The following is a 16,676-nucleotide window of genomic DNA, read 5'->3' as shown; positions in this document are numbered from 1 at the left end:
CGGACGCAATTAGCGCTCGCTCGTCCAGAAAATAGGGGTGGCTATTCAAATGAACCGTTCGCTCTTTGCGGTCTGTTCACGCCTCTAGGTCTGAACGAGCGAACAAAACTTGCGGCCGTTTTTTGGAAAAATCCGCCCCCTGGCCGCTCGCATCCTACGTCATGTCCGCTATTTATTAGATTAATCGAGTACATCGACCAGCGTATGAACTGCTCGCAATTCTTGTGGTTGGTTTTTGCTACCACAATCTTGCGAGCAGTTCTGGCTATAAAATAACCCAGTGACGTGGTCAATGACGCTGCTGTTTTAATTATGCACACCCTTAAAAGGCCCGTTTTGACCTTTAAGCACGCCTGCGTTCGGATCTCCACTCCCCGTTTTCAAGCACCTTCCCCTGTTACCACCCACATACGCCTCATTCTGTCACTCAAAGTAGCAGGCATTCGCTATATAGCGAACAAACGATTTTCGGCCGCACTGACTGGTTCGCGCATGCGTATTATAAACCGTACGCATGCGCAGAAGTGCGAACATCGCTCGGAACAAGCGTACTGCCGTTTACGAGCGTCTCTGAATCAGGCCCTTAGTTTGGATCATTAAAGGCTTTCTGTAGTTTACTATGTATTAAATCAACAGAGCTGCCAGACTACAGTAGATCATTTTTTACTCAAATGCATACTTACCGACATTCTGGTAGGGGGCTGCCAGGTCAGTGCAGAAGGGAGGGTGGGGGCGGCTTCAGTGGGCGAAGCGGGGGGTGCCGGCGCAATTGCATCATCGTGGCCCCGCCCCTTGCTTTATAATGCCGATATTACTGGCATTATAAAGCAGGGGGCGGGGCTACGATGACGCGATCCAGCGCGAATCACGTCATCGCCTCCCCCGAACCACCCACTTTCACGTGCGGGCGCGGATGGCAGACGGCCATTCCGGGGGGACTTGCCTACTCTTGCGACACTCAATTATCGGGAGGCTCCTGGCAGTCGCGGGAGAGAAGGCAAGTATGCTCATATGGCTGACTAACTCTAGCTGCAGAAATAGTGTGTCATTGGGCAATGTGTTTGCTTTAGGTGTCTGTACCAGCCTGTGTGTGCTGTCACTGGCTGACAGGAAACAGTGTGCTAAATCTGATCCGGTCCTTTGCCTCTCCTGCCAATTAACAGTACTGGAAAGTGAGGTTTTGGGACTGATTCAGAAGTGAGCACAGAAGCGGCCGCATCTATTGGCTGTCACCCATCTGCAGCTTTAGGTAAATCCCACTACAATTTCCTTTCTTTGTGTACGTCCGTACGTCTGAATGAGCAAGGACTGAGACACCCATTGTCAGCATCTGTACACACTGTAATACCAATTGGTGTATCTTTAGATGACCATCGAAACTTGAACAGTCAGATCACAGCAATGCCCACTACATTTTCAATACAGTTCTCCATGCAGGAGCATAAAATTGCAATTGCGACTCTGTACAGACAAAATCAGGGCCCATGCTCAGTGAGACTTATGCTGGGTACACACCTAGCGATGTGCCATCTAATTTAGGAAGAGGAGCTGCCTGAAACTGGGAAGTCTGCGTGTTCTTACTGATTGTGTTACAGGCAAGACACTTAAATGAGCTTGAATGGGTGGGGGATGTCCATTTCACAAGACTGTCCTGAAGTAGAGACTGGCTGTAGAGCCGCTGTAGTCTTGCAAAGGGCTAATGGGGTTCTTCACAAACTATTAAAATGGAGAGATAAGGTGCATTTGTTAATACAGCAGTGTCCACTCCTCATACACCTATTCTTCTTGCACCACCTAGAGCTACTTATACACTTTACCATGGTTAGCGATTCCTGGGATTTTTTACTTGTTCCAGGGGCGTATTTATAATGGGTGCAGGGTGTGCAGGGCACACGGGCCCCTGGGTCCAGAGGGGGCCCGCACCGCACACCCTGCACCCATAAAACGCACCTCTCCAGAGTCCCACGTCGGCTGCAGTGTCTGCTTCTATAAAAAACGGCTTTAAAATGGCCACCACAGCCATTCTCCCGTCGTTTGCGCATGCGCAGTACAGGGAAAATGGCCACCAAGGAAATTTTCCCGGTGATCTGTGCATGCGCTATAGACTCTGGGCACACTCTAGTGCCCAGAGTCTATAAGTGCGGCGCTGGCCATGTGCACCACTCTGCGCAGCCAGCCGCCGGACGGAGAGGAGGGGGCCCATGTCGGAGACTGCACACAAGTCCCCTCCTCTCTAGAAATGCCCCTGACATGTTCCTTAATTTAACGTAGTATTTTTGTCACAAAGTAATTGGTATAAAGTCGTAGATTAAGCAGAATGATGACGGGGGAGATTGCATGGCTCACTGATATTGGTCTTCTGTCTTTTGCCTTTCACCCAGGTTAGCAGCATCTGAGTGCCATGGCACGGATTAGGCCCATATTCAGCTAGAGGGGGGAACTCGGAAAAGTTTTGTCTGTCCGACTTTCTGCCTCCTTCGCCTGTTTCAGAGGCGAAAACTTTTCGTGCGCGTTCCTGCTTTTTGCCCTAATCAATTCCAAAGCATGCGAAAAGGGAAAGCGGCGAATGTGGAACAGGCGGAAAGTACTGTCAGAGGTGGGGAAATCAGTCTGTACCCCCAAAAAAGATGCAATAAGATAGGGAACGAAAATTTGGGGTACTTAAGTAGTTTAAATTGCTTCTTATTAGCGTCTTTGCAAAAGTGGTGAAGAATGGCATAAAGCAGTGTGTTCTGGTGACAATAATTAGTCCAGTCAAAATTGGGGTACTTGAAAATGGGTGCTAGCATGGTTTAATGTTTCTAAAGTGAACTTTTAAAAAATGTCAAAAACGCACCTGCTACATGCACCTGCAATCCCAAAAACACCTGACCCATCCTTGCAGACCCCCAAGAAGTCTATTTTGCTAATTTTTATGCTTGTCCCCCCACTTTTTACTTTTTTGGCCCAAAAATTAAAGTACTTTTTTGAGGTGTTCTTATGTTTTTTTTTTTTTTTCCATATTTGTCCTTTGGGGGAATGTTCCGAGGGTTCTGGGACATTTCCCCACGTTTGCACCCCAAAATAAAGATTTTGCACTTCTTTTCACCTGCTATTCTTTGGAGAAACTTTTTGCCTATTACATTGAATTGAGGGCCTGATTCAGACCCGCTCGCGAGCGCTCACAAGCGGGTCGATGTTGCCCTAGTGCGCATGCGCACGACGGAGGGAGCTCCATCATGCGCATGCGTGAGACCCGAATAGCGACGGCCAAGCCGTCGCTATGGGTCTCGCACCAAAGGGGGCGTGCTGTCGATGGTGAGTGATAGCACGCCCCCTTTGGTGGGCGTGCTTGGGGCGTGGCTGCCCAGACTGAGGCGTTCCCATGGGAACGCCTACCGTCTGGGTCCGGCCCCACTGACATCACTAGTGATGTCAGCGGGAGTGCTTTTGGCTCTGATAGAGCCAAAAGCACGCCTGGGCTTGCGGCAGCGAGACCCTACCGCAGGGTCTCGTCACAAGCCCGATGGTCTTGACCATCGCGACCATCTTTTTGGCCACTCGCATAAGCTGTGGGTGGTCACGCACAGCTATGCGAGCGGCCAGGAGGCTGCTCCAATAATAGGTAGGACGGCCCTGAATCAGGCCCTGAGTTTCCGCTTAGACGAATTGAATTTGGAGATAAGTTCCAAACAAGCGAAAAGCGTTAATAGGCAAAACCTTTTCGCCTATTACGGCTTTTCTCCTATAATTGAATACGGGCCTTAGTTGCAAAGTCCGTGGCACACCAAACGCGGCAGTCACAACTTGGAAATACATCTGTATGCATTTGTCCATTGGTCCATTTACTGCCATCCCCAATGTGAATTACAAATGTGACCCCTTTATGCAGACAAGCACACTTATAAAAATGTGCACTCTCTTACCTGAAGGGCAATAAATCGTCAGGGCTCAAAAATGAAAATCCTAATTAAATGTTGTGAAAAATCAGGTGAGAAAGAAGAACAAACTGCTTTTCACCATTGGTAAATGATTCCCGAATAAACTTTTCAGATACAAGTTATACTAGACCAAAAGACCATAAGCCCAAGTTAAAGTTTCCAGATGCACAAGCAGAAAGGTAAAGTAACTATCTACTGCAGGGGTGGCCAACCAGTCAGAGTCAAAGAGCTCCAAAATATCTGTAGGTATGTCAAAGAGCCGAGATCTTGTGCGTGCCGAAGGCGCCAATTCAAAAAGGGGTGTGGCCTTGTGCCAGCTAGGCTACGTCCCTGGTACGATTTTTGTAGAAGTATGTAACAGCATATACACGCAATCACCATAGAGGTAACTATTAAAGGGAAAGAAAAAGCCAGAACAATATAAAAAAAACATTGAACAAAAAACAGATCCACTGAAACAAGCCAGATCCACATAAAATAGAATGAAAAAGCCACATCCACATATAATACATTGAAAAAGCCACATCCACATAAAATACACTGAAAAAGCCACTACCACAATGGAAAAACAAAAACAGATTCACATAATACAATCCAGCCCCCCTCCATGTGTAACTCCAGCGGCCCCTGTGTTTAACATCTGGAGCTATTCAATTATTAGTCTATTTCTGCAGGTAAGGCAGGTTAACCCATAGATTTCGGGTCAAGTGAGAGAATCTACGGGTTTCCCTGCACATTAAGCCTTAGAGGGTGCATTTAATATGGCTCCTGAGGCTGCGAGGAAAAATCTGTGTTAAGTGCCCTATCTGGGACTTACAGCGCAGGGTAGCGAGCCTCTATTAAATAGCTCCCACTGCTAACTGAATCTGCCCTTATTAATGTAGTACTACTGCTATTTATCATGTGAGTCCCCTGTGAAAGTCCCCATCTACTACAATGTTTATTTCCTTTAGGCGGAAGCCTAATGCTCACTGGGTAATCAATTCCATGTTAATGCTATACGTATGTGTCGATAACAAACTTATCTGGTGAGGGTTCCAGTGAAAGCACTCCTTTGGTACTGGATTACATTTTAAAGGTAAGTAACAATGGTGTTACATTATAGTGCTTTTTGGCGCTCAATGAATAGCCTTCCTGAGAGGACTATGTAGATGGTGTTAGCTGCTAGTAAATAGGTTTAGGTATTAACTCGTAGTTCATTGTATGACAAACTGTGATAGTCGATTCCTCCAAATTCTTGGCTGATCACACTTTGATGTATAGACCCCAAAATTACATATTCATCTTAACAAGAAAAAGTCCAGGCCTAAAATAGACCAGCAGATACCCTTTACTTCTGACCTTCACTTTCACATGGTAACAAATTTGATGTCAGAACGCCAAAGATGTAGCATACTTTGTGTACAAATAATTTCCAATTTCATAGCTCAGCGGTATTCAAAGTCACTGCCATCCTTCTTATAAACATGTTGTTTTTTTTTTGCCTAAGTCTATCAAACACTCAGCTTTAAAGCATGATTTATTTTGGAAACTGAGTAATGTTGACTCTGTTCCCTCAAAAATCCTTTTGGTCTTGCAAAATAATTGAACTTAGCTACAGTAGATATGAAAAAGGCTTATCAATATCTTTTAAAAACAAATGAGGGTATGTGTATTTTGCATATAACAATGGATAAAATTTAGATTCATAAAGTCTGGGAAACTAAGATCTAAAATGAAAAGGAATTATTTAATTCTACATACCAAAATTTTTGTACGGTTGGATGCAGGCAGCTGAAGCTTCTGTAAAGTAGCAGAGAGGATGAGGTGTAGTTACAAAGTCACAGGTAAAAAGTAAAGCAGATCAGCTACACTTTGTATATAGAAAAGTAAATATAAGTGTCCGCAGACAACGTAAATATGAGTTTCAGTAGACATAGGGCCTGAATCAGATGTGGACGGATTTGCAGAGCCGCACAAAAGCGACTGTGCAAATCCGTCCATCTCAGATGCAAATGCAGGTGTCAGACACCTCCTTGCTGCGTTTGCGATTCCAGCATTGCGACAGACGTCGCAGGCTGCGATCACCATCACAACCAAGCTGCAGGAGCTGAAGCTTCCCGCAGCCTAATCGGGTGCTGGTCAGCTGGTCACTGAGAAGCCAAGAATCTGCATCCACAGATGCAGGCCCTGGCCTTGTCCCTCCCGGAAAACTGGGGTGACACGCCCGTGTTTCTGGGAAGGATGACCAGGCACCCCCAAACGCCGCAGCATGTCAATCATGCTGCGGCTTGAGGTCTGCAAGCGAGATCGCAGGACCCATTGTGCGCAGGTGCAGACCCCTCAACATCGGAGACGTACATTAATCATCGGATTAACATACATCTCTGAATCAGGACCATAGTACACAGATACAATACAACACCTGGGAGCCTATTTATTAAAAAAATGCAATGGGACCACGCTAAATATTATTCCTAATTTCCAAATATCACAGCTCCTATTTGAGGCTGTCCTGGCGAAGAGCTTAACAGTGACAAAATAGCATAAGGTCACACATGCTCATCGCCATTTTGTGGAAATGAGCGCTTCAGTGTATGGAGACTGCCTAAGAGAGGTATTACTGTCCTATGAGAATGGCTCTGTAGGGACAAAGTGGCTAAAACCAACTTCAGTTGGCATCAGTCAATGGAGCCAAGCTAAGCTCTTTGGAGCTTGATAAATTGAGCCAGACCAGTGTCTCCAATAAAAATAATGGGGATTGTGAGCTGCGCCTTTCGTAATACAGGAAATGCCTTGGATATACTAGAAAAAAAAATCCTCCAGCACACTGCAATGGGCCAGCAAAACAGACTTACATCCTACATAATAAAATACAGATGACTCCGTTACATACATTTGCGCAAAGATTTGGTAAGCTACCAGCCATGTCAAGGCTTCTCTGATCTCGTGGCCCTACACTATAATTTAGAAATACATGAATATATGGCCCAAAGTGGTGCTATTATCATGAAGTGTAGGACCACCAGAGCAGAAATGCCTTGATGTGTATGTAATGGAATCCTCTGCATTTTATTATCATGTGGGATGTAAGCCTCTTTTGCTGGCCCATTGCAGTGTACTGGGGAATTTTTTTATTATTTCTAGTCTAGATTAACTCCTCCCTTGCATGCACCTGTGATGGGCCAATGAATGAGCAACTTCAATTCTTTCATTCTGTATACCACTGTTCTGAGAGTATGGGATCAGTAGCTGGAGGGTATGCTGATTCTTGTAGTGCCATATAGGAGGATCCTAAGGAGCCTCCAGGTGAGTTGTCTCTCAATTTAGAAATAAATATACAACCCAAAGTGGCTCTACTATCATATCCAAAATGCTTGGGACCAGGGGTATTTTGGATATTGGAATATTCTGTATTTTGGAATATTTGCATACCATAATGAGAAATCTTGGGAATGGGACTAAGTCTAAATACAGAATATTTATTTGCTATTGTCACGGACCCGCCGACCAACCCTCCAGATATGCCAATCTGAGAATCGCCGCCCGTGACTTTTGCAGGTTGCCTCAGCTCATGTGGTTAAATAAACCGGGTAACTACCACCAGCAGAAGGAATTGTAATGCTAAAGCATAAGGTGGGCTTCTGCTCCCACCTGCACACACAATTAACAATACTTACAAAAATAGGTAACATGAGCTATATAAGGCCTTGGGTAATAAAAACACAGTTCCAGAACTAGAATTTATTTTTTAATTCAAGAATATCTTCAAAGCTTAGTTACAAAAAGATTATAATAATGGTAAAAAAAAGGAATCACACAATTACTTGCAAGTTCAGAAATAAAATAAAATTGAATAAACAAACCACGTGACTTAAGTGGTTCTGGGACGAGGCAGTCCCACCAGAGAACTCCGGATCATCTGTACCTTTTGATAGTCTCTCAGCATGAACACTGAACTACCAGTGTATCACATTTTTATGCCTGCTTTTCCAGCAACCCCCCTCCCTGGGGTGATTTAACCCTTGTCAGCTCACAGTGTATTGTCCCTCTAGCTGGAGCTCCAGGGTCTCCCGGTCATTTGGGCAGGGGTTCTTTTATTATACCTTCAGCCCTTTATGAAGCTGAGAGGTTTGGGATCACAGATTTGTGTCAATAAACTTACCCATGGACTTGTGTGTCTCTGGTATAAGCAATCCTTCTTTGAGCTCTGGCCCTAAATAGAACACGGGCTCTTAAGGACTGGTTATCAAGAGTTTGGCCAGATGTCATGTAATTTCCCTGGACATCTTTCTTACATGCTATATACAATTTGACATAATTATGGCCGGGGCAGGAAAGCAGAACCTCCTAAACCTCTCTCACAACCTTTCTGTCCATCTTCAAAGGTTTGTCATTTCCTATACACAACTACCATTACATATACATTTACAAGGGAAAGCCACGGGTTTGCTGACGCAATATCATGTGCAGTTATGCCCATGCAGACGCAAATCCTCTTATTCGCTACACCTCCCTCTTTAAGATCAGCATGGGAACAGAGGCAGCTCATGCCACAGTTTCTCATGCTGTATCATGACAGCTGTCCGTACCTTGCCTGGATGGGTTGCTATCATCTCTCTGATGAGACAGACCATCACAGTTGCCTTCAGTGCTGGATGGTGAAGTTGTACTGCTGCAATAACAACCTCCAATGGAGCAAATTTCTGTCGTCACCGAAGACACAGTGTAACCAGCTTAATGGATTATGGTCTGTTATTACCATGAAATCGCGTCCATACAGATAGGACAGCAGTTTCTGGAGGGCCCAGATGATGGTGTGGCCTCCTTTTCGATGGTTGCGTATGCTACCTCACGAGGAAGCAGCTTCCGGCTTAGAAACATAATGGGGTGTTCCTCGCCTTGGTCATCAATCTGACTGAGCACGGCCCCCAGCCCAAAGTTAGAAGTGCCCGTTTGCAATATGAACCTGCGTCGGAAATCAGGAGCCTGTAGCACCGGTGCTTCCGACAGGGCGGTTTTCAATGTGCAAAAGGCCTGGTCACAAGCCTCCATCCAGTGTACCAGTTGGAGAAGCTTCATTTTTGTGAGATCTGTCAGGTGCTTGGCAATTGTGCTGTACTGGGGTTCAAACTTGCAGTTGTACCCTGCAGTTCCCAAAAAATACATGACCGGTTTCTTGGTTTTCGGGGTAAGCCATGGCTCTGGGCAGAAGTTACTGTCCCTACTCTATGCCCTAGGTACTCTGTGCCCTAGGTAAATGTATGTGATATCCACCCTCTTGCAATCTTCATACTCTGAAATTTTGTTCAATCAAACATATTTAAATGTATGTGATATGTTAAATTGTTGCAATAGTCACTATCTAATTTGAGATGTTTTCAGTGAAGTATAGTTTATGATGGCATACTGGGCTGTTGATTACATAGTCAAACACAGGGCAATTTAACACCTTAGGTCAGCTGGAAATGTCTCAGATGTAGCCTGTGTTAATCAGCCACAATATATCTTACAAGTCAGATCTAAGAAAGCGGTGCTCGAATTTGAGCTGTGTATCCCATGCATGAAGTATCCAAAATTAACAGTTAAAAAATCAGTTGTACAAACATTGAACAACATCAAAAAGCAGGTAATTTCTAACAGAAAATTATATTTCTTTTGTATTCTAAGAATTTTCTCTTTTCATTCTAAATCATCATGTACCAAATATTATTCATTCTTATTTCACTCCATGGCATCTTCTCTAGGGCTATTACATCCTTCACTCTCCCTGCAGCTCACCCCTCGGTACATCTTGCAGCCTCAATAATCTGCTCCCCTCTTGTGAACACACATGAGCTATTTACTTATCTTTATAAATTGACAATAACATCTACAACCTGTCGCCAGAAAAAATGTTCATACAAAACCCACAACTATATTTATATCTCTCTCCTTCTACTTCTATTAGCTGGTGAAATATCACCAAATCCAGGCCCTACCCACATGCCCTACTCACAATGGAATATAAATCCAGCAAACCTCAGACACATCACATGCCTCCCATCACCCTCCAAAACACTAAAACGTGCCTTATGGAATGCACGCTCTGTCTGCAACAAACTAACATCCATCCATGACCTCTTTATTGCAAATAACCTCAATCTTCTGGCAATAACATAAACATGGCTCACACAAACAGATACTTCCTCCCCTGCAGCAAGGGCCTACACTTCACACACACCAGGTAATAGTAAAGGAGGTGGAGTAGGAATACTACTCTCCCAATCTTTTACATACACGGTTATTCCACAGGTACCATCCCTTACATTTACATAATTTGGAGTACATTCTATTTGGACTTTCACCCCTTTCTCTCTGCGCATTGCTGCTATCTATCGCCCACCTGGACCAACCAATCAATTTCTGGAACATTTTTCTGCCTGGCTCCGACACTTCCTATCTTCTGATATCTCCACCATCATCATGGGTGATTTCAATATCCCCATTAACAGTCCACAATCCCCTCATGCCTCCAAACTTCTCTCTTTAACATCCTGTCTTGGCCTCTCCCAATGGACTGACTCCTCTACTCATCAAGATGGCCACTGCCTTGACCTTGTATTTACCAGACAGTTTCTGATTTCACTAATTCTCCTTTCCTTCTCTCAGATCATAACCTTATCACCTGCACACTCTCCTCCATTACGTCAACCTCAATGCCAATCAAGTCAACAAAGCCTCCACAAACCAGCAGAGATATTAATGCTATTAATTTTGAACTATCCACCTCTCTGCAACAATCAATCTTACCTATTTCTAATTTCACTTCTCCTGAGACTGCTGTATCACACCTGAACCAGACCCTAGAACTAGCCCTTGATGAAGTAGCTCCAACTACCCATCACACTCCACATAGACTTAGACGTCAACCGTGGCATTCCAAATTGACAAGACACCTACAAAAACTCTCACGTAAAGTAGAACATCAGTGGCGAAGGTCTCGTACTCCAAGTGCCTTCCTCGCATATAAAACTATCTACCACTCTTATCGTAATGCACTGGATAATGCCTAACAAACATATTTCCAAACTGTCATTTCTGCCCAAACCTCTAACCCCAAGCGACTTGTTAATACATTTATATCATTTCTTACCCTTCCATCACCCAACCCACCTGCTACTATCAGTGCACAAGATCTTGCTTCCTATTTCAAGATCAAGATTGATAATATCCGAAATGAAATGGTATGCACTTCCTCAGCCAAGGACTTGTTCATTTCCTTACCTGAACCCAGTGGCACATTCTCATAATTTGACCCCACTAATGAAGATGAACTATCTACACTCTTCTCATCCTCCTACTCTACTACCTCTCCTCTTGATCCTATACCCTCACAAATCAGTAAAGCTCTGTCTCCTGTGCTCATCCCGCACTTAACTAAAATCTGTATTCTCTCTTTCTCTACTGGAATTTTTCCATCTCTGTTCAACCATGCAGTGATCACTCCCATTTTGAAAAAACTAAATACTGACCTAACTCTCTCTCAAATTACCATCCTATCTCCTAGCTCCCTTGCCCCATCAAGCTACTGGAGAGACTTGCCTACACTTGCCTCACACACTTTCTTAACACCCACAACTTATTGGACCCACTTCAGTCAGGATTTCTTTCCCAACACTCCACTGAGACAGCACTGACTAAGGGAGTAAATGATCTGGTCACTGCCAAGGCTAAAGGGCATTATTCACTTCTAATTCTTCTAGATCTCTCTGCTGCCTTTGACACTGTTAGTCACTCTCTTCTCATACAAACACTACAATCCCTAGGTCTTTAAGACAAAGCCCTTTCTTGGTTCTCATCCTACCTATCTAATCGCTCTTTCCCAATTCGCTTTTCTGATTCTACCTCCACTTAGCTACCTCTATCAGTTGGAGTACCACAAGGCTCAGTCTTAGGTCCTCTGCTTTCAATCTATAGCACCTCTCTTTTCAGTATCATCTGTATGCGGACGATACTCAAATTTACCTATCCTCCCCAGATTTGTCACCATCTGTGCTGGTCCATGTAACTGAATGTCTCTCTGCCATTTCATCTTGGATGTCATCTTGCCACCTCAAACTTAATATATCCAAAACAGAATTAATTATATTTCCACCGGCCAATAGTGGTTACCAACCTGATATCGCTATTACTGTTGACAACTCGACAATCAACCACACCTCACAAACTCACTGCCTAGGTGTCATACTTGACTCTGAATGGTCTTTTGTTCCCCACATTCAATCTGTCTCTAAATCCTGTTACATACATCTAAAAAACATAAAAAAGTTTAAAAAAGATAGACAGCCCAAGCGCCAGTAATGGTGTGCTGTTGACCCCCCTCCTTGTGTAGATTGCAGCACGCCCACAGGAAGTTCTTGCCACACTTCCAACAACAATAAAGAAATACACAAAAAGTAGGCGGTGTCTAAGAACACATATCAAGGAGTGTATTTATAAACCACCCTTATTTAAGGCTCAAATATCAGTATATATAAACTTTCAAAAATATCAATAAAACTCCCGGGAGTATAAGAATAATTCTATACACACGGTATGTATTTAAATAAATAACATGTCTTCAAATGAAGCACAAAATTACAATTAAAAAATAAACAATCACAGTAAAATATCTCTATTATTCTCAAATTGATGGATTGAACACAAGACGCCGCCTACTTTTTGTGCATATCTAAAAAACATAGCCAAAATGTGACCATATCTTACACAATACACTGCAAAAACTCTAATCCATGCACTCATTATTTCCCGCATTGACTATTGCAATAGTCTCCTTATTGCGCTTCCCAAAAACAGGCTCACCCCACTACAATCCCTTTTGAATGCAGCTGCGAGGCTGATCTTTCAAGGGAAAAATTAACGAAAATCGTTTACAAAAATCGTTCATTTACTAAATGTAATGAACGATTTTATTGAACTACAAATGATTTTTGCATATTCCCTTACGGAAAATCGTTGAGTTGGTCAGTCTGACTGAACTACAAACGTGAACACGCATGAACGATAATCGTTCATCGTTTTAAACTCAGAAAGTGAATGATTTTTTCAATGATTGAACGATAAACTATATCGTTAATCGTTCAAAAAATCGTTGTGTGTATGCACCTTTACACTCACACATAAAGCTATTAACCAAACCACACCAACATGCATTGCTTCACTTATCTCAAAATATCTTCAAACCTGACATCTCTGCTCTGCACAAGATCTGCGTCTCTCATCCCCACACAATACTTGTTCCCATGCACAGTTACAGGACTTTTATCAGGCTGCACCCACCCTGGTGAATGCCCTCCCATGCACAATAAGACTTTCCACTAGTCTCCAAACATTCAAGTGTTCTCTGAAAACTAACCTCTTCAGACAAGCTTATCAGATACCTGGACCACACACATAACCTTTTATAGCTTCCCTATCTAATTCCCTTCTTATAGTAAACACCTATCACATCTTCTCATTCTTCAATTTAACATCCTCCTAGCCCTAGGCCAACTATCCAGCCCGACTGCAGATGTTCTTGGTGGGCTGTATAATCCAATTGGGCTGGACCAATTTGCAATATGTAGCACCTATCCTTGTGTATCAACACCTATTTCCCTATAGATTGTAGGCTTGCGAACAGGTCCCTTTTACCTTTATGTATGTCTTTTACGTATGTATGTATGTATGTCTTTTACAACCCAGTAAAATGTTAATGTTGATTCAAATTGTAAAGCGCAACGGAATTTGCTGCGCTATATAAGAAACTGTTAATAAATAAATAATGTTTTTTATACACCTTATAAAATAACCTTCAGGCTATATGTATACTATATATTTAATAATGTTGTGCCTTAAACAAAGTATGTGTACATTGAACCATCAGAAAGCAAAGGTTTCACTGTGTCAGTCATGCTAAAAATATTCCGTATTCTGAAATATATGGAAATGGGAGACTCAACCTGTAGTGTAAGACCACCAGAACAGAGACGCCTTTATATGGCTGGTGGCTTACCCTATTTTTGCGCAAATGTATGTAACAGAGTCCTCTGCACTTTATGATATGTCATTTTTGCTGGCTCATTGCAGTGTGTTGGGGTAATTTTTTTTTCTACACTAGCTTAACCCTATGCAATGCATGCACCTGTGAGGAGCCAATAAATTGATTGAGCTTTCAACTTCCATTCTGTGTATCAATACCTTGGATATATCCTGCGTTAGACTCTTGTTAAATAGCCCCTTTTACCTAAATCATGTGGAAAATGTAGTTTCCGCATTATTTAGGTGAAAGGGGTTTGATAAATATGCCCCTAGAGATGGACTTCATTAGACATGAAGTACATATACAAAGCAAAACAAGAAATGGGGGTAAGAAAACATCAGCATGATTGCAGTGATCTCAAAATACGCTCTACAGGCAGGGAGGGGTCCGATTCTTGCAGGACGCACTGTCAGTCACTGATCTGTGCATGCCGCAGCAGCAGGGTGCCCTATGCAAAGATGGCGACATATGACCTGTGCCAGAATCGAACACATCGGCATGGTGCTAGTTGGGGGCTGTCCTGAGCCCGTATGAGCCGGAAGCGCATGTTCTCTGTCCAGTGACAGTCTCATTCAGTCGGGACCAACAAACAAATATTTAGTCGCTAACCTTCTGGGAAAATATATCTATCAGTTTATATATTGGGGTATGGTTCGGCACTCAATATTCTTCAAAAAAAGATATGATACCTGGGTGCTCGCACAAAAAAAAGTATAAATGTCCAGGGTGTGCTGTCATGGAACAAGACAGACCACAGCGCGTCACTCCAGGATTTAGGAAATTATACTGTTTATTCAACGTTTCAAGGCCCTACCGGCCCCGGTGTTTGTATTCCTGACGACGGGGCCGGTAGGGCCTTGAAACGTTGAATAAACAGTATCATTTCCTAAATCCTGGAGTGACGCGCTGTGGTCTGTCTTGTTCCATGACAGCACACCCTGGACATTTATCAGTTTATATATATATATATATATACAGTCAGGTGCATAAATATTGGGACATTGACAGAATTTTCATATTTTGGCCTCTATTCACCACCACAATGGCTTTGAAATAAACAAACAAGATGTGCTTTAACTGCAGACTTTCAGATTTAATTTGAGGGTAATTACAACCAAATCAGGTGAACGGTGTAGGAATTACAACGGTTTCTAGCACCCTTTAGTTCCCACGTTTTATTTTCTTCCAAAAATTCACAAAACACTTCAATCCCCACCCTGAAGACATATTATTTCAGGTGTTGGGTCAATAACAAATAATTTATCTTTTTTTGTTGATACATACTTACAGGATCATGTTAAAAATTGACGGTCATATATAAAGGACACATCACATTTTCTGAATCTCATTAAGAGTATTAAGTGGAAAAGCAGCTTTTTGTTTGCCACTTGTGATGTTGAATTATTGTATTGAAATATTCCTCATGAGGGTGGAATTAAGGCTGTTGAGCATTACTTGATATACGATGAAAATATCACAGAAGCACATTGTCATTTTGTTCTGTCATCTACTAAGTTAATTTTGAAACACAATTATTTCACATCTGATTCACGGTTTTATCTACAAACACTGGGTGCTGCCATGGGAACCAGGTTCACCCTGAGTTTCGCCAACCTATACATGGGGAGGTTTGAGGAGGAACATGTGTGGGGTCGGGAACTCGGGGCGAGCCTGATTCTCCATGGCAGGTATATAGATGACTTGTGTTTTGTGTGGGATGGTGATGTGTCTTCACTTAAACTCTTTTTGGATGGGTTTAAACACAATTCTTATAGTTTGAAATTCACTAGCACTATTAGTTCCAATTCAATAAATTTTTTGGATATTTCATTGGTGATAGGGGCGGATAATGATATAATTACTCAAACTTATATTAAAGAGGTTGATCAAAGCTGTTACCTTAATTATAAGAGCAACCATTTAAAAACATGGAAAGGAAATATTCCACGGGCCAATTCTCCGTATTAAAAGAAATTGCTCCAGATCGGAAGACTGTGAGAGTCAAATCAGGACTCTCTACAGGTCCTTTTTGGAACAAGGTTATCCGGAACAAACATTAGAAAGAGCCTATAGTGAAGTAAAGGAAATAGATAGAGATACTATCATGCAAGGGAATTTAAAGGTAGAAGAAGATACAGATAGAAGTTTAGCGTTTATTACCACATGCAAATCATACACAAATGACGTAAAAAAGATAGTTAAGAAGAACATTCCATTGCTGAAATTAGATACTCACATAGGCCCTTCTATCATACCCAAAAAATCTGTGATTTTTAGGAAGTCAGACAATGTAAAAGCAAAGTTGTCTCCCAGTCTTTTCAAAAGGCCAGATAAAAACCAAATAGACAGCTTAAATTGGCTCCCCCCAAAACCACAAGGTATTTATAGGTGTGGAACAAACAATTGTACCACATGTAAACGCACTGAAAAGAGAAACATTTGTTTTAGGTCTTGCGTATCAAATTAGAACTTTGTTATTAAGGATTTCTTAATTGCAAATCATCTTTCGTCATCTATGTGATAGAGTGTAAATGCGTTCTGCAATATGTGGACCGCACGACTAGACCTTTGCATTTCAGATTTATGGAGCATAGAAGAAATATCCTTAAAAAAACTCAAAACACATTCACTTCCTAAACACGTAGCCAGTTGCCAAGGAGAGTTAATAGATACATTCACAGTGAAAGCTATAGATCATGTTAAACCCACTCAAA

At 42.5% G+C, this 16,676-nt stretch overlaps 1 protein-coding gene across 2 annotated transcripts in view; it reads right to left on the bottom strand.

The window, feature by feature from the left end:
• CCDC60 (coiled-coil domain containing 60) overlaps positions 1-16,676 on the bottom strand; it is a 323,719-nt gene that overhangs the window by 224,007 nt on the left and 83,036 nt on the right. Inside the window, exon 1 of one of the 2 annotated variants that reach the window (XM_088449111.1) lies at positions 5,664-5,700. The exons of the other annotated variant lie outside the window; for it this stretch is intronic. The gene's annotated coding sequence lies outside the window, so the exon portion shown is untranslated. Of the gene's footprint in view, positions 1-5,663; positions 5,701-16,676 lie in introns of those variants that run through there. 2 annotated transcript variants of the gene reach the window in all.

The sequence above is a fragment of the Taudactylus pleione genome, unplaced genomic scaffold, assembly GCF_031769625.1.
Source record: "Taudactylus pleione unplaced genomic scaffold, aTauple2 ptg000479l, whole genome shotgun sequence".
In the NCBI taxonomy this organism is placed as follows: Eukaryota; Metazoa; Chordata; class Amphibia; order Anura; family Myobatrachidae; genus Taudactylus; species Taudactylus pleione.
This window is presented reverse-complemented; position numbering and strand designations above follow the sequence as displayed.